The 21,781-nt window shown below is 47.4% G+C and overlaps 1 long non-coding RNA gene across 2 annotated transcripts; it reads left to right on the top strand.

Moving 5' to 3' along the window:
* The first annotated feature begins 1,032 nt into the window (after window positions 1-1,032).
* On the top strand, window positions 1,033-4,399 carry LOC116100974. Of its 2 annotated transcripts, XR_004122749.1 has the most exons (4): window positions 2,319-3,157; window positions 3,371-3,531; window positions 3,661-3,724; window positions 3,823-4,399. It is a non-coding gene; the product is annotated as an uncharacterized LOC116100974 (long non-coding RNA). The 2 variants fall into 2 exon arrangements; XR_004122748.1 differs by having other exon boundaries at window positions 1,033-3,531.
* Window positions 4,400-21,781: the final 17,382 nt, after the last annotated feature.

Below are 21,781 nucleotides of genomic sequence, written 5' to 3'. Positions count from 1 at the left end.
TCTGTTCCCATGGAAAGAAGGGGACAGCGTTTGCTCGGTATGCTAGTAGACACCAGTACAGCAGGGTCAATGGACGCTAGCAGAGGCACTCTGCAGCAGACTTCCAAGACTTTAGCTGCAAACCCTTTCTATATTTAAGAGAAGCAGTGAGTCAAGGGAAGTCATGGCACCTAAGATGCAGAGAGGCCCCTGAAAAGAGTGCAGCCCTAAGGCGGGTGGTGGAGGCCCTCTTTTTCTTGCACGAAACCCTTGTGTTTCCTTTAGATGTGCTGTGGAAGGAGGTGGAAGAGGAGAGATGGGGGCCAGGCTCAGGCTCAGAACTCTACTGATGTGGATTATTCTTACTGGGTGCCTCGGTGGAAGCTACACTAGTCAACAATGTGCTAGGTCTACAAGTCCCTGAGTATGAAGTGTCCCTTTCACCTTCAGCCACCTGCTTGCCTCTGCCCACCCCAGGTGTCACAGTGTGAACTTGAGGAGGGCCTCCCTATTTCCAGCACTATCTGGGAAGTCCAAGGGAGAGGGAGGACACTGTGTGGCCCATTCATATTTCCAATGTAAGAGAGAACTAGCCTCCAGAAGAGTTTCCTCTCCCAAGATCTGGCCTGATCTTTAGAAGTGGTAGTTTTAGGCTACTAAATGTTGTCCTGAAATGAGCAGTACTGTCCTGCTAATGGGGACACACAGGCAGTTACAGAGGAAGACCCTGAGGCCAATGCTCACACCACTAGGGGCAGTGGTGGCTTCTCAGCTGCATGGAAGAGTACTGGGGACCTTGGAGTGGAGTATTCGAGATTTAGCCGGGGTGATCAGCACAAGTAGAACAAGATCCACATAAGAGAAGAAAGGAGGTGCCAGGTGCATCCCTATACCTACCCTGCTGGTCCCCTGGCCTCCCTGCCTACCTTCCCACTTTTCCAGTGTCTTTGGCAGCATTTGGTCTGTGGCTATCTTCGTCTGGTTCCCAAAATTTTTATATTCAAGGCTCTGCTTTCTCCCTACCTGCAGTCTACCGTCTACCTCTTGGTCTCTTCCCCTCTCTCTAGCTGCACATTTGTGTGTGTTCACCTAACCCGCACCAATCAGCAGGTCACCAGGGTCAGGTGTAGCATCTCTTCCCTTGGATGTACAGCCCTCCCTCCAGGAGCAGCTGTGTCCCTGCTCCACCTACAGCTTTGTTTCAACAGCCTAGTGCCCCTCTATTGCCAGGACCACCTGGAGCCCAGGCTCCAGCCAAATCTGTCCCAGAAATCCTCAAATTCTACCATTTTACAACAGATGCCACATCCCCTCTATCCCCATTTCTGTGAAATCACAAACACAAACTCTCTGGCCAGTCTGACGTCATCCAGGTTAGCGGGTCTGATACTGAGGGACATTCCAAGTAATGTTCAGCTAAGAGGCATTGTGACCATGATCAGTGGAGGACTACCTGTTCCACTGTATCTTGGGGAAAGGAAGTGTGACGAGTCTGGTGCTTTTGAGCAAATTGACCTGCTCCAGAGTTCTAAAGGGAGGTCCTTGTTGGAACCAAAAGGCCCCGCTGGCAGATCAGCCTCCTGCTACACCAGTACTTTCAGAATTACTTAACATAACTCAGGACCAACACCAGATAAAGACAGGTAAAAAAACAAACAAACAAAAAAGGAAATGGAAATCTACTACCAAGACCTAGTAACAAAGATCCTTAATAGAGTGTCAGCAAATTGATTCCAGTGATACAGGAAAAGAAATCATGGGAACCTGTAGGGCTTTTGTCCAGGAATGTTCAGTTAATGTTTTAAACTAATTTTAGTAGGTTAGGCCATTGGGCCAGAAAAACCTATAGTGCACATCATTTTAAAAAATGTTTTCCCATTGCCCCACCTAGTGTCTAGGTGGTCCCAGAGCTGTTAGCCTGAGGGTCCCACTATAGTTCCTCAGCCTGATTCTTTTTGGTTTTGTTCTGAGACAGGTTCTTTCTATGTACTAGATCTAGGCTGGCCTTAAATCCACTTATGTAGCCCTGGCTGGTCTCAAGTTTGTCATGATCCTCCTTTCTCAGCTTTCCAAGTTTTGGGATCACAGGCATGTGCTGCCATGTCTGTTTCTGCCTGCTCAGGGAGAATGTTACAGAGCATTTAGGGGAACAGCCAGGAGGAGACCAAGAAGCAAGGAGGGACTCGGAATACCTGCAGACCAGGCCTGCTTCTAGTTAGCCTGGCTGATCCAAAGAAAGCAATGAGGCTCTATAACCCAAGACCAAGACCAAGATGTAGAGGCACAACAACAAAGGCCGCTACTTTGGGATTGCTTTTACAGAAATTCAGCATGGGGCCTGGATTTGGGAGGGGGCTGATCCATTTATGGGACTTAGGAATGGCAGGCAGCCAACTTGCAGGGCCATGTGGGGTGTGGTTAGAAAGTCGTACCTCCACTTACCTTCACTGGTTCTTCCACCCTGCCTGTTATTCCAATCACATTTGTCCATGAAGGAAATGAGGCTAAGAAAACACAGCACTGGCCTTGGGAAGGGTTGCACAACACTCCAAATGTAGATAAGAGACTGATGTGTGGATACATCTGAAAAGGACCACAGATACTGTATGCTGTGTGCATTTTCCCACGCTTTAAAAAACTGAAAGCAGGCTGGAGGGCCACATCTTAAAACTGGAGCTTTGTTTCTTTCCTCCCTTGCTGTCTGGCACATGGGATATTATTGCACAGAGTCTGGGGCTCCCAAAGTCAGGGCTCAAGAAGCCAGAGCCAGATGCAGGATTACAGGGAGCAAGGAAAGGAGACATTGTTTCCAAGGCTTCCTGAATCGGTTTAGAGCATTAATCCATTTCCTGGGAAACAGCCCAGGCCCCTGAATGCATTCCCTAGGAGACAGCACCAGGGGGCCCTCATCCTGGCTCCTTACTGCCTTGTACAGTATGGCAAAGCGGAGTGGAAGGCAGGCTGGGAGTATGCACCCACACCCAGGAAGGTTTGCAGTGGCAGTACTAAGCAAATGCAGTAAATGCAAGTATTGCAGTTGCCAGGAGCATGCTTATTTTCTCTTCTCTCCACTCCTTGGGAGCAAGCCACGAAGAACTGATGCAGAGAGAAACTGTGTCCATGCTCTCTGCATGAAGTCTTCCCAGCCCATTGATAACGGTTGAGTCAAGATGGAGCGGTAAGCTATACCTTCATCCACCATGGATTTTTTTCTTTTTAGCTTGACCCTCATTGTATTGACTCATTTAATGAGATACTTTCTGAGGCAGGGGTGAGGTCCCAGCCAGGAGAGGTGCCCTGCCTTGCATTCTCATCCTGTCTGCTCTTGCCTGTAACGAGACTATTTATGGTTTCAATTTAGTTTTTATTATTATCGCTGTTTGCTTTTCAGAGTTTGGAGATGTACATCAAGGCTTCTCCCGCTTCACATGCCTCCAAAGCATTCCTCAGCTGCCAGGCAAGAAGAGCGTCACACTCATGGTGAACACTGATAATTAAAGTCAACATCTCAGCACGCTGAGTCAATTTCTTGAACACCTTTTTTATTGCTAGGTAATCCTGTATGTCAATTCACTATAGCCAAATAATTGGTGGGTTTTTTGTTTTTGTTTTTGTTTTTGCAAATTTAATGTCTCTTATGAAATTTGCACTTAATAGAGGTTGCTTTCCTGCCTTTCTCAGGAGCCTCCAGTACTGTGGTCCTCTCTTGGTCTTGACCTGACCATTTCCCAAGTGATGCAGGAGGGTAAGAGGCTGCCTGTGATTGTCATGGCTGCTGGGTGTGCATGATACGGCCCCATGCTTGCTCACACATGGAGGAATACAAATCCTGCTTCACTCCAGCAGTGTGATCCTTGGACCACCAACGTCTTCTATGAAGAAACCACAGAGCCCTATCTTCCTGACCCTCTTCCTCAAGTTCCAGGGCAGAAACAAAGTCGAGTTGTGAGCTGGAGTCCCACCACAGCCCTGAGGTGCACCTGCCTCAGCTCCCGGGAGTGACTTCAACATGGTTGGGTATAGTTGTGGAGTCTCATGTAGAAACCACAGGCCTCCCTTTCAGCTATGGGACCTCTGCAGAGAAACTGTGGTCCGGGTGGTTATAAGGATGCTGGTATTAGAGGGCCCCCTTTTCAAAGGGCAACCGTGGGCACCCTGATACTTAGGGAGAGGGTGTCAGGGGCCCACAGTTCTCTAGGGCTTGAACTTTTCTCTCCACCCTTGTGCATCCAATGCTCGGTACACATTGTCCCTCAGCTCATCAGTGGTGTTCAGTATTCATTCAGGTATAGTGGCAAGAGCAAAGCAACGGAAGGTCTCCCACATTCTCTAGGGTCTAGCCCCACCATCCTCACCTTGACCGCAAAGCCTAGGGATTTACTCATTGTTGAGGCCATCATTCCTCCGTCTCCCCCTTATCCCCGACCCTCTGGGAAGCCCTGGATCTGCACAGTGCCTCCTTGTATTTACAGCTGCCTGCCCCTTGCACATCCATGCTCATTGCTTGGTCTCTTTCCAGTTCACTCTGAGACCCCTACTCTCTGAGCCTTTCCCTAGTCCTTTCCCAGGACTGGGATGTACCAGTGTAGGGGTGGATGCCAGGCACACTGCGAGTACCTCCTGAGCAATTGTGTCTAGATCCTTGCAAACCCAGGACCCAGACCCAGGCATATGGGAAGGACGCTGCTGGCTTTCCCCAAGGCCTCCTCACAGAACCAGCTCTGGATCAGTGCTGACATGACCAATGAATCTGCTTGGTCAGTGTAGTGTAACAAACTTGCACCTGACAGACCTTTGTGTTTCTGTCATGGCTGTAAGGAGAAAGGGTCTCAGGTAGGTCTCCCGGTGTGGCACAGGAACAGAGAGACTCCAAGCTGTAGTCTGGAGTCGCAGTGCTAAACCACAGCTCAACTGTCCTGCACACCTGTTCCGACCGCACGCAGGTTTGTACTGCACACTCCCAAGCCCGAGGTTGTTGTTGGCTGTGCCAGACTTTGTCTTTGTGACAGACTAGGGTTCCTGCCACCCCTCCCACCTCAGCCTGGTGACCTCAGGCCACTATCCAGACAAGAACCCAGTGCTCCTTGCCAGTTCTGCCTGTGTCTATTTTCCCACAGCCCATTTCCCCTCCTGACAGGTCTTTCAGCCTCAATGACTAGAAGCAGCAAAAACATCTGATCTCTCTTCGACAAAGACAAACAGCAGACCAGGAGGAAAATTGAGAGCATTTTATTTTCATTAAAACATATCGGATATTAAGAATTGTGTTTTCCTAATCGCTGTGCTGGGCTTGAAGCCAGGGCATCTCTGCTGACATCAGCTGTGTGTAGAGGCAGGCATGGCCCAACCCCCAATTGGTTGAGAGCTCACTGAAGTTGCTGGGAGCTGACACTTTCTCTGTGAAGCTGGTGTGGCCTAGTGTTAGGGGCAGCATTCATTCACCACCTGTAACTGATGCTTGTCTTGATTGTAGATTTTTGCTTAGCTCTGCTATCTACCCATAGTTGAGAGCTTGCAGGCATTGCTGCATATGGGTGCCTGCCAGAGACTAGTCAGAGGGGTCCAGGAGTACTGGAAAGAACAGGCATGGGAAGAGAGGAGCTGACCATCGGATGGTGGTAGCCTAGAGGCTCCTGGAGCTACGGGATTCCTGAGCTCACAGCAGAATCCCAGGAGACAGGCGCTGCTGACATCCTACCTCCTCGCCCTATAGATTGTGTCTCATGGCAAATAGCCTGTTGGGGAGGCTGGGCCTAGGGTGTAATAGCAAAATAGCCACTGCATTCCGGTCTACCTTTGGCTATGACGCTTGGCCCCTCATGCCTATTGGTGCCTCAGTTTCCATAAAATAGGCCAATTAATTCTTCACAAGGTTCCTCAAGGCTGGGGTGTGTGTAGTGACAAGAGTGGGATGCATAGTGAGCTAGTCAACTGTTCTCAATCGAGAAGAACCAACAGCAACACCCCCCCCACACACACACACAAGATTCCCCAGTCCTACCACTGACCTCAAAAAAACAAAAATTGCTGTGACTTGATGTGCCGTGTGTGTGTGTGTGTGTGTGTGTGTGTGTGTGTGTGTAAGTGAGAAAGAGAAAGAGAGAGAGAGAGAGAGAGAGAGAGAGAGAGAGAGAGAGAGGCCCGGGGGTCTCTCCTTATCAGGAGAGAAAGGGAGGAGGAAAGGAATGGGGAAAGGATCTGCATGAAGGGATACTGGGAGGAGAAGGAGGTTGATAATGGGATGTAGAGTGAATAAATAATTTTTTAAAACAACAAACAAACAAAAAACGATCTCTCTTAAAATCAGAATCTGACTTCCTGAACAGCAAGACAGGCTCCAAGATCAGGATGAAGTACAATTTAGGACCTTAGTTCTAACTGGCTAGACTGTCCCAGCACAGGGGACCCAGAGTGAAGTGTTGTGGAGGATACTGTGGCAGGAAGGGGCCAATGGCCATTTGTGAATGGATGTCTCCAAATCTAGTAGGCTGTGCTGTGAAGCAGATCTCCCAAATACTGGCACAAAATACTTGTTTACAATGCTAAGGGTATGAACATCAACCCAGCAGGCCCAGCCAGGAGACAAAAAGGCTGGCTCTGTCATAGGAAAGTGTGTTCTCATACTGCATCCTTAATCATTTGCCTGGGGGCCTTAAGGATAGAAATTGGTGGGCAGGTAAAGAAATGCTCTTCTAGTGAAGGTAATCCCTGGCTCCTGAGTGCCCAAGGCCCAGGGTGGCTGGCAAAAAACCCAAGCTTATAACTCAAGTCCTGAGAGCTGAAGGCTTACTGTTCAAAGTTTTAGAAGCCAGAGACATATGGCTCTCAGTACACAGATTACTCTGCACTTTGACCTTCAGTGGCCCCAGCACTTAGCAGCTATGTAATCCCCAGCCTCCATCGGCAGTAGTGAGTGGCAGAAAGCAGAAGCAGGCCTACTGTTGACCTTCCTAAATGGCCTATATGTGATCCCAAGCTGCCACAGCGGCTAGTGCTACAGGTGTCAGCTCTAGAGAGAAAAAAACAAGAGGACAGAGTAAAGGAAGGGAGGAATCCTTCCACCATTAATAGCAGCCAGAGTTACAGCTCTTGGGCCTAAGGGGTCGGAGGCCCCTTAGCAGCTTCCTGGAACCTTTTCCTAGCAAACAAAGCTATAGTTGCTCATCTTTAGCTTCTGCTATTATTTTTAAATAAATTTCAGGGGCTGGAGTGATGGCTCAGCAGTTACAAGTACTTGCTGCTCTTGCAGAGGACCTGGGTTAAGTTCCCAGCACCCACATCAGGCAGTGGGTAATTGCCTGTAACTTCAGTTTTAGGGGACCTGATGCACTCTTCTGGCCCCCATGGGCTCCTGCACACACTGTGTACAAACATACACTCAAGAATGCACACATATGCATACAATAGTAAAATAAAATTTTAAATATTTTTGCTTTTTTTTTTTTGGATACATATGCTGGAGTGTGTATATCACAACATACAGTTCTTAGAAATCAGTTGGGCCCTTAGAAATCATTGGTCCCAAGGGTCAAACTTAGGTTGTCAAGCTTGGTAGCAACCACCTTTATCTGCTGGATCAATTCAGTTTATGCTCGCTCCCTCTCTGTCTCTCCATCTCTGTCTCTCTGTCTCTGTCTCTCTGCCTCCCTCTCTCCCTCCCTTCCTTCCTTCCTCCCTTCCCCCTCCACTTCTACCATGCCTCATCTTTGCTGCCTCCCCCTCCCCACCCTCCCACCACTTTTGTTCTGCAGCCACTTTTTGGAACTCCTCAGACAGGTTTTCATGTCCCTTACCACTACCATCACTCCCACTGCCAGGATAACAGCCCATAGGCTCCCAGTAGGGGATCAGGACCCTGCAGAAAGCTAGTTTCTCAGTGAGCCCCACCTAACTCTCCAAACCCCTCTCTACACACTCTTTGTAGTTATGCCGTCTGTTAAATTAATTTGAGCATGTTCCTTTGTCACCAGCATAAACTCTGGAATGTCAAGGACCTACCACTTTAGTTTGACATTTGTAGATCTAACTCTATGCTGTGAACAGAACTCTGAATTTCTTCAAGCCGGTTTATCTACATTGCCTCATTCAACAAATAGCCCTGCAAGATGTTCTCCATTGTTCCCAAGGGCATAGGTGAAAGAGATGGGGTTCAAGTAATATGTGTCCAGGTAATATATGACTTACCGAAGAGACTGTGGAGGGAGATGCTGACCTAAAGGGACCCAGGGACTTGCCTAAAAACCAAAGGAAAGAATTCTCAGGACATATGGATCTGCAGGGGCACAATCCTCCATCCCATCCCTCGAAGCACTTTCTGATGGGGTAGAAAAGGTTCCAGGGAATGGGTCATGTGGGGACCTGATGCAGGCTGGAGAGCAAAGGAGAAGGGCTGGGGGATACACATCTGAACAGCTGTGGAGAGTGTGTGTACTGTTTCTTAGTCATGCTCTGCTCCCTGGGCTGCAGCGCTCATCTACAAACTGTGCTGATAACTCTGCCAGATGCCAACCTCCTCCTCGCTGATGCTTGCTGCGTGCACCTCTGCACTAAGCGAACAATCCACTTAATGCCTGAAAGGGGGCCTCTGAGGGTGGTATTTCTGGGAAGAAGCACCTTTGTGGTGCATTCACACTCCTGTGGGGTTACTGCATTGGCTTGTTGTTGCACCATGCATTATTGTTTATGAAAGGAAGAGAGTCCCAGTAACAGATAGGGATTCCCTGGCTCTTCCATCAAATGCATTGCTTTTCCTTCTTTTTATCCTCCTCTTCCTTCTCATATTTTTCTTTCTTCCTTTCTGTTTTCTTCTTTCCCCCTTTCCTTCTATCTTTTCTTTCTTTTTCTCCATTCTTTCCTTTTTTCCCTCTTTTCTTCCTTCCTTCTTTCCTTCCTTCCTTCCTTCCTTCCTCCTTCCTTCCTTTCTTCCTCCTTCCTTCCTCCTTCCTTCCTTCCTTCCTTTCTTCCTCCTTTCTTCCTTCCTTCCTTCCTTCCTATCTTCCTACCTTTCTTCCTTTTCTTTGGTGTTGGGGGACAAAATTTCATGTAGCCCTGGCTTCACTTCAATTCACTAGGTAGCAAAGGATGACCTTGAACTCATGATCTTCCTGTCTCTGCTTCCCAAGGCTGGGATTACAGGCATGACACCACAGCTGATCACCAGCTTTCCTTAAAAGGAGAAGAAACCACCACAACCAATGGAATGCCAGTATTTCCAGTGAAGGCAATTTCATATGTTTTGGCTGAAGCACAAACCCTCCTGCCCCAATGCTTCACCCCAGAGGAGTTGAAGAATATCCTAGATATCATATCAAAAGCCTCTATACAGACTGGTAATATATTATTCAGGGGATAAAGGTACCTACCTGCTACCAAGCTTGAGAACATGAGTTCAATCCCTGGGACCCACATGGTGGAAGGAGAGGTCAACTCTCACAAGTTGACCTCTGACCTCCACGTGTTCTCTGTGGCTTTCGTTTCATGCATATATACACAGGTATAAAATAAATAAATGTAATAAAAATTAAAAATAGAGGCTGGAGTTCAGCACTTAAGAGAACTTTCTCTTTTTTGCAAAGGACCTTGGTCCAGTTCCTAGAACTCACACGACAGTTCCAGTTCCAGAGGATCTGATGCTCTCCTCTGGCCTCCATGGGCACCACACTCATGCTTTACCCATACATGAAATAAAATTGGTTAAATACATACAAAATTCTCATCTTAGCCATTTTCAGGTGCACAGCTCAGCAGCACAAAGCTCCCTTTACCACCCACCTCCAAACTTTCCATTCTTCCAAGTGAAATTCTGTCCCCATGAAACATTTTCTTCCCACCCTCCCCAACTCCTAGGAGCCTATCCTACTTTTTACCTCTGTGTTTCTAATGACTTTGAAGACATCCTATGAGTAAATTCTTGCCATACACAGTCTTTTGTGCCTGGCTTATTTTGTTGTGCCTGTCCTCCAGGTCCATCCATGCTGTAGCATGTGTCAGAGCTTCCTCTAAAAGTCTGATCATATTTTACCTGTCATGTGGGTGGACCTCCTCATCAGAACATAGGAGGGACTGGACACCTCTTCAGACCTCACGTACTACTCAGTCTCCAGCTAGCCTAAGACAAAATCCTTGTGAACCCCATGAGGGGAGCCCCAGAAGCAGCAGTGTCATTGCTGGAGAAGAGCCTTGTGCCCAGGTGGGCAAGGGTTCCTGTCATGCCTCCTTAGTTTCAATGTCTTACATTCATAAGATAAGGGCTCCAAATAAGACAGAAACAACCCAGGCTGGTGTAGGGATTAGAGTGAGAAAAGTCCCCCGTTGCCCAGTATTTGAAAACTTGGTTCCCAGTTGATGAAGTTGTTTGGGGGTTTATGGAACCGTTAGGAGGTGGACTCTTGCTCTAAGAAATGTGCCACTGGGCGCGGGCTCAGAGACCTTAGAATCTCACTCCCACTTCCAGTTTACTCTCTCTGCTGTTTGCGTGTGGTTGAAGATGGATCTCTCAGCTTCCTGCTGCCAAGCCTCTTCTATCATTATGCACTTTCCCTCTAGACCAGTAACCCAAAATAAACTCTTCTATAAGTTGCTTTTGGCCATGGTGCTTTATCACAGTGACAGAAGATTAACTAATACAGCTGGAGAGTGGCTCAGTCAGTAAAATGCTTGCTGTACCAGCACGCAAAGCCAGACACCATCTCCAAAACATCAACATAAAAACATGTAGGTGATCAAAGTGCTTTGTACTGGGGATATAGAGACGGGAAGATCCCCAGGCTCTCTGGCCTGCCCACCTAGCCTAATTGTTGGGTTTCAGGCTAAGTCTCAAAAAAATAAGACACACAGTGCCTGAGCAAAACCATTCAAGGTTAACCTGTGCCCTTTAATGTGTATTCACACACGCATGTGCATTTACAAGTAAAAAGTAATACTCATGAGTGTGTATACACATGCATACACACAGAGAGAGCACACATGCCAACACAGGCACACATATGCACACATACACACACACATAGAGGAGAAAGAAAAATACACACATATACACAGAGGTGGGAGGAGAGGGAGAGGGGAAGGGAGAGCAGGGCAGGGGGAGATTGAGAAGTTGAGAAACTGTTCCAACTGCTCCCTGGCCCAGGGCCAGAGGCATGAAAGATGCAGCCGAGCCTGGGCAGTGTCTTTCCTGCCTCCCCTTGGTGCTCCTCGACTGCATCTGCTTCACTCCAGCCTGTCTCTACATTCTCATGGCTCCACTCCTTTCTGTCCACTCTTCTTTGATCTCTTTTATTAGCACATTGTACCAGGGCCACCCTGATCCAGGATGGTGTCACCGAGAGCTCCCCTACTTGATTATACCTGTGAAGGTCCTTTTGTCATGCAGATGCCCTCATAGATGCTGTGGACTAGACATACGTGGATCTTCTGGGCCTCCACACAGCCCTCTCCAACTCTATACAACCCTACGATGTCCATCAGAATGATTATAAAAGCAAGGGAGCCAGGTTCCTGGATAGGGGCCCAAACCTGTTATACCTGTGGGAGTAGTGGTCCTTTCCCAAGGAGTGAAGGATGGGGCTGGAAAAACATGGTCCTGGAAGCCCTACGCTAAGAAACTCCCAGGCCATGGACCTTTCCAGAAGCCAACAGGATGTGAGCCCAGCATCAAGCTGGGTGTCGTTGGCTATGAAAGAGCTACTCTAAGCAGCAGATGCTCTCACTAGGTCTGCTACCCCCAGGTGAAGGCTTTGGTTGGACCCTGGCAGAGCCCTGACTAACATGGCACTCACTTTCTACAATGGAAGAGGAAGCATAGCAACCAGGACACAGGGGGTTCTGAAGCACTCCATGACTGCAGGCTGAGGCTTAAGGGTGATAGCTGCTCTCACAGGCCCAGGGGCTATCAGGGGGCCTGTTTCTCCAGCTTCCTAGACCTTGCTTCCAAGTTAGTGCAGCCATGCTACCATGGTCATCCTGGAATTGCCTGGGAGTTATTGGCCTCTAGGGACAGAACCTTGTTTTCACAAGGCTGTGGGGTCAGTGCAGTAGGAAAGCAGATGGCCAGTTTTATCCTGAGTAACAGACTGGCCTACCGGGTTCTTAAAATGTCCTGGGAGCTCCCAGACCAACAGGGAGACAAGGAACAAGGCAGAAGATTGCAGAAGTCAAAACCATGGACCCAAGGAGCTTAGAGGCCCCTGCAGGGCAGGTCATGAGGGTTAGAAACAGGTGATTCTACTGGAAAAACCTTGCCACCCAGTTCTTGATCAGACCTCATCCTCCTGGCCAGACCCCTCCCCTGAGGAATGGAAGCCCACAGCCTGGTGAATGAGAGACAAAGAGAAGGAAGGCCAGCAGCTGGACACTGAGCCTGCCCCCACAGCAGGCAGCCTATCTCCCAGTGTCAGACCAGACGGAGCAGGTGCGGCCCACCACCGGGACTGCGGCTTTGTGCTGTCAGCCTAGGGCCTGATATACATCATCCATCATCAACCTGAAGGTCCCTCATCTGCATTGTAATGAGAAAGGGGGAGTGGGAACTACATGGAGCAGCTGATCCACCAGCCAGGGTCCCAGGGCCCCACAGGGCCTGGCAGTGAGTGCCCATAGCTTTCCTGGAGATCCACTCAGATTGTACCACCTGCCACAGAGGAACTACAAATGGCCCCTGCCTGCTCATAGAGAGGTCTTCTTGGACCCTGGCCAGCCCTTCTTGGTGAGGACTGAGTTCTCCTGGGCCTTAACGCATCTGATGCAGATTATTTTCTGCTATCAGCTGACCTTGTGTACAAGGAATTATAGACGCTCCTTTCCAGATGGGTGCAGTGTCCCATACTGGGCCCTGCCTCTGTATTGGCTGGAGATATTACTTCCTGGCACTCACTGGGACCCCAACAGAGCCACACATCTGCGCCTACGTGCACAGACAGGAAGGATCCAGGCCTAGGATTTGAACCTCCTCAGTAGGAGAAGCAGGATGAGTTTGAAATGCTGTGGAGAGTGGTGTGAAGGGGGTGGGGTTTATAGGAGACATCCCCAAAGACTATGGAAACATTTGTAATCTTATTCCAAAAATATTATTTACAATACCAGGCAGAAAGGCAGAATCTGGGTCAAGCCCTGTGCCCCAAGCAAAGCTATAAAGAGTGGGGGAGATCCACTGACTAAGGTTCCCAGCTGGTTTTCTCCTTAAAGAAGAGGGTGAAGAAGGGTCTTCTGTAAGCTCTGGAGAGTGTGCTGAGACTAGTTAGAAACCAGCCAGTGACAGAGAGTGTGTGCTGAGGCTAGTTAGGAACCAGCCAGTGACAGAGAGTGTGTGCTGAGGCTAGTTAGAAACCAGCCAGTGACAGAGAGTTGGAGATTAACAATACTTTCTGGTAACTGTCATAAAACTGGCAACAGCTAATGTTTCCAGATGGCCCTGAACTCACTACGTACGTACATTAGGCTGGTCTTAAATTCACAGAGCTCCACCTAAGCGCTGGAGTTAAAGGCGTGCATCATCATGCTTCAAGTGCGTTTAAAAAACCATAAATCTTTTTAACAATTTAAAAATTACATGTATTAATTTATAGTGTGTGTGCTTGCATGTTTCTGCCTAGTGCTCATGTGGAGATCACAGAACAACTTGTAAGAGTTGGTTCTCTCTGTTCTCCATGTGAGTTCTAGAGGCCACACTCAGGCCATCAGGCTCAGTGACAAGTAGCTTTACTTACCTCGCTGGCCCAGTAATGAATACCCCCAATAGTTTGGAGCATAATTCCATGACCTAAGAACTATACCTGACATTTTGAAGAAAAATTAAAAAAAAGGTCTAGCCCTCCAGAATCAAGGAGACACATGTGACTGTTAGCCATTTCTGTAGCTGCACCCTGCACCCCAAGGTCAACCAAGCATTGGAAAACCATTCTGTCTGTGCTGAGCATGGATGAGCCTCTCCCACCACCACCAGCATCCAACTATTAAACTGGTATTATACCCTGTGTCTGTGATCCCAGCATCAGAGAAGGCTGAGACAGGAAAATTACAGATTGGAGACTGATAGGTATGACAAAGTCCCTATGGTGTGTGTGTGTGTGTGTGTGTGTGTGTGTGTGTGTGTGTGTGTGGAAGAGAGGCTGAGGGAGAGAGAAAGAGAGGACTACTACAAAACAAACAAACAAACAAACCAAAACAAAACCAAAGCTAAACACCCAGCCCACTGCTTATGTGGGTTTTCAGTCTTCAGAACTCAGGTACACAGAAGGATTATATGCCCTATGTAAGCATCAGGCTATTTTTACCTATAGAGCAGAGTTGTTATCTTTACCATCCTTGATCTAGTCTTCCCTGGAAACTCGTATTTAATCAATTAAAAAAAAAAGATTTATTTGGGAGCTGGAGAGATGACTCAGTGCACAGAAAGTGGCTTAAGCACACTTTCTGGTCTCGCAGAGGACCTGAGTTCAGTTCCCAGCATCCACAGGGTGGCTTGCGACCTTCTACAATTCCAGTTCCAAGAGAGCTGACACTCTGATGACTTCCAAGGGCACCTATATGCAAGTGGTATACATAAACTCATACAAACACGTGCATATGAATAAAAAGATAGAAGATAGATAGATAGATAGATAGATAGATAGATAGATAGATAGATAGATAGATAGACCGACAGACATTTGTAAAAGTTTGGATCAACAAGACAATATGAGAGTAGGGCTGAGACCAGAGCAAGTGCCTGGCCTGCACAAGCATCCACTTAAAAGCAGTTCTTTCCCTCTCATCCTTTTCATGGAAGAGTCTGTTGCAGACTGAAGGTGTAGTCTCCTTCCCAGCATCTCTTGATGTCCTAGTGTGCAGAACATCTGCTCCTGAGGGCCCTGCCCACCCCACACAGCCTCTTAGCCTAGCATCCTCTGGATTAGGTCTGTATTCCCTTTCGAAGGCAGAGGGTTATTTCAACACATCTCTGTCCATGGCTCGTAGCATTCCCTTGTCATAAACATCTGGGCTGCATCCTTCCCAGAGGTTTGCAGGGGGTTTCCCAGTCTGCGCCATCTGGTTTTCTTTCAAGTTTTCCTTTCTCTAATTTTATTGTACTGTATTTGCGTGTGTATGTATGTGTGCATGGCATAGCACGGATGTGCAAGTCAAAGAACAACACGGAAATCTGTTCTTTCCCTCCACCATACGGGCCCTGTGGATTAAACACAGGTCATCAGGCTTGACAAAGGGTGCCTTTCCCTGCTGAGCCATTTTGTCACGCCTCCCTCATAAGTTTCCTACCCTGGTTGTTCTGATACAGGGTTCTTTCCCAGATGCGTAGGGTCAACGCATCTGATTATCCTACCTGGGTCCTGAATCTTCACCAGAATTGTCCAGATTAACATGGGAAAAGCTGACATTAGCATGGGACTTGGTCCTCTGTTCACAAGTAGGGGACATGTCTTCATTCACTAGGTGACTTGTGTATTTACTGGACATCTAAAGATGGTCCCCTATAGGTCTTATATGAGCAGCATGGCTTGTGGCAGTTGCCACTGTCTTCCAAGGGAGGTTTTAAGTGACAGGCACCCATGTTGCTGTTCTAATCTATGTAAGAACTCCCGGGAGACTTCAGCCCTAGCCCCCACGCCCGTGGGAGAGACCCCAGGCTTGCCTGAGCCCTAAAGGGGACCCAGAAGCCTATTACTTCAGCAGAACTGAAGTGATGATTGTGATATGGCAGATGAACTTCAGAGAAGATAGCAAGTGAACATGTGCCTGGGATTTATAGTACATGGGACACCAGGGACAAAGGACCTTTAGAGGAGTCATTAGCAAAGCCCGTGTGTGAACAGAGGGAAGGAAGGAATTGTTGGCTCTTCTCAATAGATGATGGTAATGCTTTCAATAAGACCTAACATTCATTCATAATAATTATTAAAAAAAAAAAGCAGCCAACTAGGAACAGAGAAAATGACTTCAAGCACCCTGGTGAGTCACATAAGCCACCCTTGACATTATGAATGGAGCTAAGGTTTGTAAGAGACTGTCTTCAATCCCAGACTCTGGCGAACACAGAGAAAAAGCAGAGTGCTACCCTCACATGGACACATGGAAAGTCTAGCCTCTAGCCCCAGTATTGCACACTGTGACCCTACGATGGGGTCAGGTAGGAAGTAACAAAGTTATAGAGAGGTCACCAGGATTGGTCCTGACCCATAAAACTGGCCTCCTAAGAAGAAAAGGATTTCAGGGTGTGCATGCTCCTATTATCCACTCTGATGAAACTCATTGGGTTACAAGGGAAAAAAATATGAAGATATAAAGGTGGAAGATGTATTAGTTGTGAAAAGGAAGGAAAGTGGTGGGAGTGGGAGTGTGGCAATAGAAAATAATGAAGGATGACTAAGATCAAAGTAAGTTGTATATATGTATGAATGTCAATGAAATCCACTTATGCATAATTACTATATGCTAATAAAACACATTTAAAAAGAAGAGGCTGGGGGAGATGGCTCAGTGGGCAAAGTGCTTGCCATAGGAACATAAGAACCTGAATTTGAATCCCCAGAACTCACATAAAGCTGAGTGTGGGAGCATGCATCTGTAATCCCAGTGCTCCATGGCAGGATGGGAGGCAGAGATACAAGAATATCCTGGAAGACTGCAGGCCAGCCAGCCAGCCTACTGTATGCAACAGGGAACAAGAGGCAAGATAGGATGCAAGGCCCGGGACCCAAGGCTGTTCTCTGACCTCCACATACATGACTGCACCCATGCACGTGAATGTGTGTTCACAGAAACAGACAGACACATACAGAGGGCATCTCAGGGCACACACAGCCAGAGGTCAACCACGTGAAGACAGAAGATACTATCTCAAACCAAGGAGAGATACATTGGAGGAGTCTGCCTTGTGACACCCTCATCTCTGACTTCCAGTCTCTAAGTCTCTGAGAAAATGAATTTCTATGCAAGCCCTTGGCCCACGGTTCTTTGGGACACTGGCTGAGACAAACTGCAAACTCAACACCGAGGGAGTGGTTTTAGTCTGGGAAGTTGAAGGTCTGCCAAGGAACAGCCACACAGTAGTGTGCAGTACTTACTGCTGCCGAGCTGTGTATGCACTTACAATGGTTAAGGTGGAACATTTAACATTGTATGCATTTTGCTTTACTAAAAACTTAATGTAAGGGGGATGGAGAGGTTCCAGAGGTCCTGAGTTCCCAGCAACCACATGGTGGGTCACAACCATCCATAATGAGATCTGATGCCCTCTTCTGGTGTGTCTGAAGACAGCTACAGTATACATAAAAAAATAAATAATTCTTTAAAAAAATTAATGTAAGCCGAGCAGAGGACTCATCAGGTAAAGCTCTTTCTGTTCATGTCAGAAGACTGGAGTTTGCATTCCCAGAATCCAAAAGTGCCAAGTGGGCACAGCAGCCTGCCTCCAATTACAGCCTTGGAAGGCAGAGACAAGGGATTCCTGGGGCAAGTTGGCTAGTGAGGAGACTAGCCAAATCTAAGAGCACAAAGAAAAGGCAGAAGAAAGCTGGAGGGAGACACATGACATCAGCCATGGGTTTTCACATGGACACAACGCTCATACACACATACACCAGCACATGTTCAGACACACACACACACCTACCATACATACATATTCAGGAAACCACTAAGAAAAAGGGAAAAAAAGGTGCAAGACATCAGTTGTGAGTCAGATGAGGTGATGTACACACGTCCTCTCAACACTTGGAGGTACAGGGAGGAAGATCAGGTGTCCAAGGTCAGCCTCAGCTACATTAGATTACAACTAAAACAAACAACAAACAAACAGCCAGCAACCACCACAGCAACAAAAACTAAACTCAAACCAAGCTACAGCAACACAACAACAACAAAAAACCAAGTTGTTTGCATGCCAGCATCAAACCATAGTTAAGTGGAAATGGTGTTCATGATAACCCCCAAATATTAAATATCTTTGAGTAAATCCAGCAAGACATGTGTCATAGAACTGTACAAAAATCGTGACAGTCTGAGAGAATTTAATTCATAACCCAAAGCAGAGAAAAACGCCTCTGCTCTGGGCCAAAAACTTGGAACTGAACATGTTGAGTCTCCCTAAATTCTCCTTTCATTTCAGACATAAGGAATGCCCTGTCCATCTGACATGGAAGGAGTCAGGGGCCATTGCTGCAGGATGAGGGGGCTCTGAGCCACATCGTATACTGCTAAAGCAGTGATTTCTATTCCTGATGCACTTCCCGCTCCGTGCGACGAGCTGGGTGCAATAATAGACTTCCTACCGTTGCCGCCCTCGCGCCGAGATAACCCGCTTCCCACCACGACGACTAGCTGCTATTTCCATCCTCCCATTCCTAGTGTCTTATTTAGGAAGCACAAAGGCAGCTCTGTGCATTCCCACAAGTGTAGAGAACCTACAGTTCCAAGCCTGGAAAACCATTTATCTTAGGAGGGGCAGGAGACAGGCCATAGGAGACAGCCATGGGACAGGGACACCTCCTGAGTAGGTGGCACAGGGACTAACATAAACCGAAGAGTGAACCTCCTTGGAGTCTTTGTGTCTGCCTTGCCTCCTCTGAGGTATTGTCCTGTGGCTTTCTCTTTTGGTGCATTCCCTTCTTGGTATGAGTGTGTGTGTGTGTGTGTGTGTGTGTGTGTGTGTGTATCTGTGACATGTGGGCTGTCTGTATGCAAGTCTATGTGTCTCTGTGTGTGTTTCTCTGGGCTTGTGTGTGAGACTGGGCTGTGTGAATGTATGTCTAGGTATGCGTGACATGTGGATTGTCTATGTACATATCTGTCTATGTCTATGTGTGCTTCTCTGTCTAGTCTGTGACTGTGCAGGAGCCAGGGAAGCTGTCTGCAGCTGTAGGGAAATTAATTATGTTCACATTTGGACAGAATATATGACTTGACTATTCACTGAGCCCTGGTCCCCTTCAGCCTAGCTGTCTGCCTCTCTGGGTCCTGTTACAAAGCTGGAGGCTCGGGGGTCCATGTTTATCTACTCCCTGTCCCTACTCTAGTCAGCCTGGGTCCTAGGATGCTCTCACAGAACATTTGGGACTGAGTTTAGTGAATGAGTTTGTTCTGACCACAAATGTTCTTGACCTACAAATTAATCCATTTCAATAGTTGGAAGTTTATTGGCATAAACAGCAAAATGTCTGGAACGCCTGTCCTGTCCTTTCCTTTCTCTACACGTGCCGAGTTTTCACTTTTTCAATTATTTATGGTTTGTGGTGGGGAGGTGTCCATGTTTGTTTTGTTTTGTTGAGACAGGGACTCCCAATATAGTCCAGGATGGTTTTGAATTCATAATTTTGCTCCTTCCACCAGGGTTACTGGTATACACTACCACATCTGGCTTATTTTAGAAAAAATGTTATTACACTTTGTGTGTGCCTGTGTGTGTGTGTGTGTGTGTGTGTCTATATGCCTGTGTGTCTCTCTGTGTGTACACACACATGCTCATGTCATGGCTCCTCTGCTGAGGTCAAACAATGATCTGCAAGGGTCAATTCTCTCTTTCCACCATGTGGGTTCTAGTCAAAATCAGGTTGTCAGGTTTGCCAGCAAGCTCCTTTACCTGATGAGCTATCTGTGACTGTGAGCCAGTCCACACCTGAAGTTTAAAATGTATGTATTTTATTTAATATGTTTGGATGTTTTGTCTGAATATATGTAAGCAAGTCTGTTGCCCACAGAGGTTACAAGAGGACATCAGATCCCCTGGAACTGGACTTATAGCTGGTATAGATGCTGGAAACTGAACCCAGGTCCTCTAGAAGAGTAAACAGAGCTAAACCTTGTCATGCTAGCTCCACACCTAACCATTTAAATGAGCATCTATTATATGTATTTATAAGCACAGTTGTTTTCTGTTTGTCTTCTTGGCTGGCTACCTAACCTCTGTTTTCTCCTTCCTGTTTTGTTGTTCATTTTCTATTGTGTCTACTGTAAATGGCATGTTGGCTCGGGTCCCTTTCCCAACACTCTCAAATCTGGAAGAGTTTCAGTAGAGATTGGAGGCCTGGACACTTGTGCGATTCCCAGCATCCATCTACTCCTGCCACCTGCTGATCAGGCTCTTACTTCCTTCTCCAGCTGTGGTGGTTTAAAATAGAATTTAGATAGTTGATCTCCAGTTGGTAGAACAGTTTGGGAAGAATTAGGAAATGTAGCTGTATTGGAGGAGATGTGTCACTGGGGGCAGGCTTTGAATGTTCAAAAAGACTCTTAGCTGTTCTTTGCTCCACCATCATGGGCTGTAACCTTCTGAAACAGTAAGCCAAATTAAATGCTTCCTTTTATAAGTTGCCTTGATCATGGTGCTTTGTCACAAGGATAAAAAGATCACCAAGACGCTAGTCATCACCACATCGACTGGACTCTCTTTGGTCCACTTCTCATCTCACGTGGGTGGGTTGCACGCTTTACATCCTATATCTATTTTCTGGTAACTACCCTTCATATCTTATCACCAGAAAGTATTTCTATCATCAGAAGTGACTCCCTGTAGACCCCCCAGGTGGGGCAACTACCCCCAGAGGGGATGATTCTAAACATCATTTGGAACAGTCATGGTGTGATGTACACACACACACACACACACACACACACACACACACGATTGGTGTGTTATTGATTTGTGAGTCCTCTTAGCACCAGGGTGCAGTGCCTACCACTCTGTTGGTAGGTGGGTGCCATTAGCCAAGGTTCCCTCAGAAACAAGAAGAGTCCCATACACTGGATCAGAAAGGCCCCACATACACATGTGCACTTACACCTACACACACCATGCACACGTGCCATACATATAACTACACTCTGAGAACTGCATGCCTATATGCCCCCACATACTCCCATTATGTACTACACACTCATGTATGTGTACACAAAACAGATATGTGTGTGTGCTACATAACCACACACATACCACACATTCATATGCACAACTATCCACCCACACTACACTCCATTTGTCTATATCCACATCACATACTTTTGTGCCTATATCCATACTCATACATGTATATGAACTACACACATGCATGGCCCCTTTGTGTACAATATCTACTCAGTATATGAGGACAAATCCTGTACCACAGCTACACAGGCATGTGGGAGACACCTCAACTACCTCAGCCACACATATGTGCATACCCTGTTGCTCACTCCCACATGGCCTGGCTCTCCTCTCTGCTCTGGCTTTGTTCTCCATGTCCTCCCCCACAGAGCCGGGGTCATAGGACACAGTACTGCCACCTGGACATAATCAGCTGACTGGGACAGTCACTCTTTTGGCTACATTATCAGCTGGCTTGTCTCCTGAGATGCCAGGTCCTTGTGAACACTTGGTAGTGCTCTGGAAATCGAGAGTTGAGGGATGTAGGACAGATGCCGATGGAAACAGGGCACAGGGCTCAGGTGGTCAGCTTTGTCCTCTCAGGGACAGCTATGTCTCTGTCCACTAATTCCCAGAGACTCAGAAAAGGGACACTTGCTGTTAGTGCCTGAGCCTGCAAACAGCTGCCGTTTTGAAGGCTGTCCATTGTAGCCTGATGCTCCAGGAGCCCAGTAGGCCATACAACCAGCATTCACTGGAGGACTCTCAGCTCTGGGGACACTCTGGCCACATGAACAACCACCAGATCCTGAAAGAGAAGGGGGTCTGGGTGCAAGTGAAGAGCAGTGCCCCTTCTTGCTGTGGGAATGAGGCCAGGGCAGGGGAAAGAAAAACAGGAGATCAATAAAGGTGGACATTTCATTCCTTCTTAAAAGGGGGAACCAAATACCCACGGAAGGAGTTGCAGAGATT

The sequence above is a fragment of the Mastomys coucha genome, unplaced genomic scaffold (assembly GCF_008632895.1).
Source record: "Mastomys coucha isolate ucsf_1 unplaced genomic scaffold, UCSF_Mcou_1 pScaffold21, whole genome shotgun sequence".
Classification (NCBI taxonomy): domain Eukaryota; kingdom Metazoa; phylum Chordata; class Mammalia; order Rodentia; family Muridae; genus Mastomys; species Mastomys coucha.
This window is presented reverse-complemented; position numbering and strand designations above follow the sequence as displayed.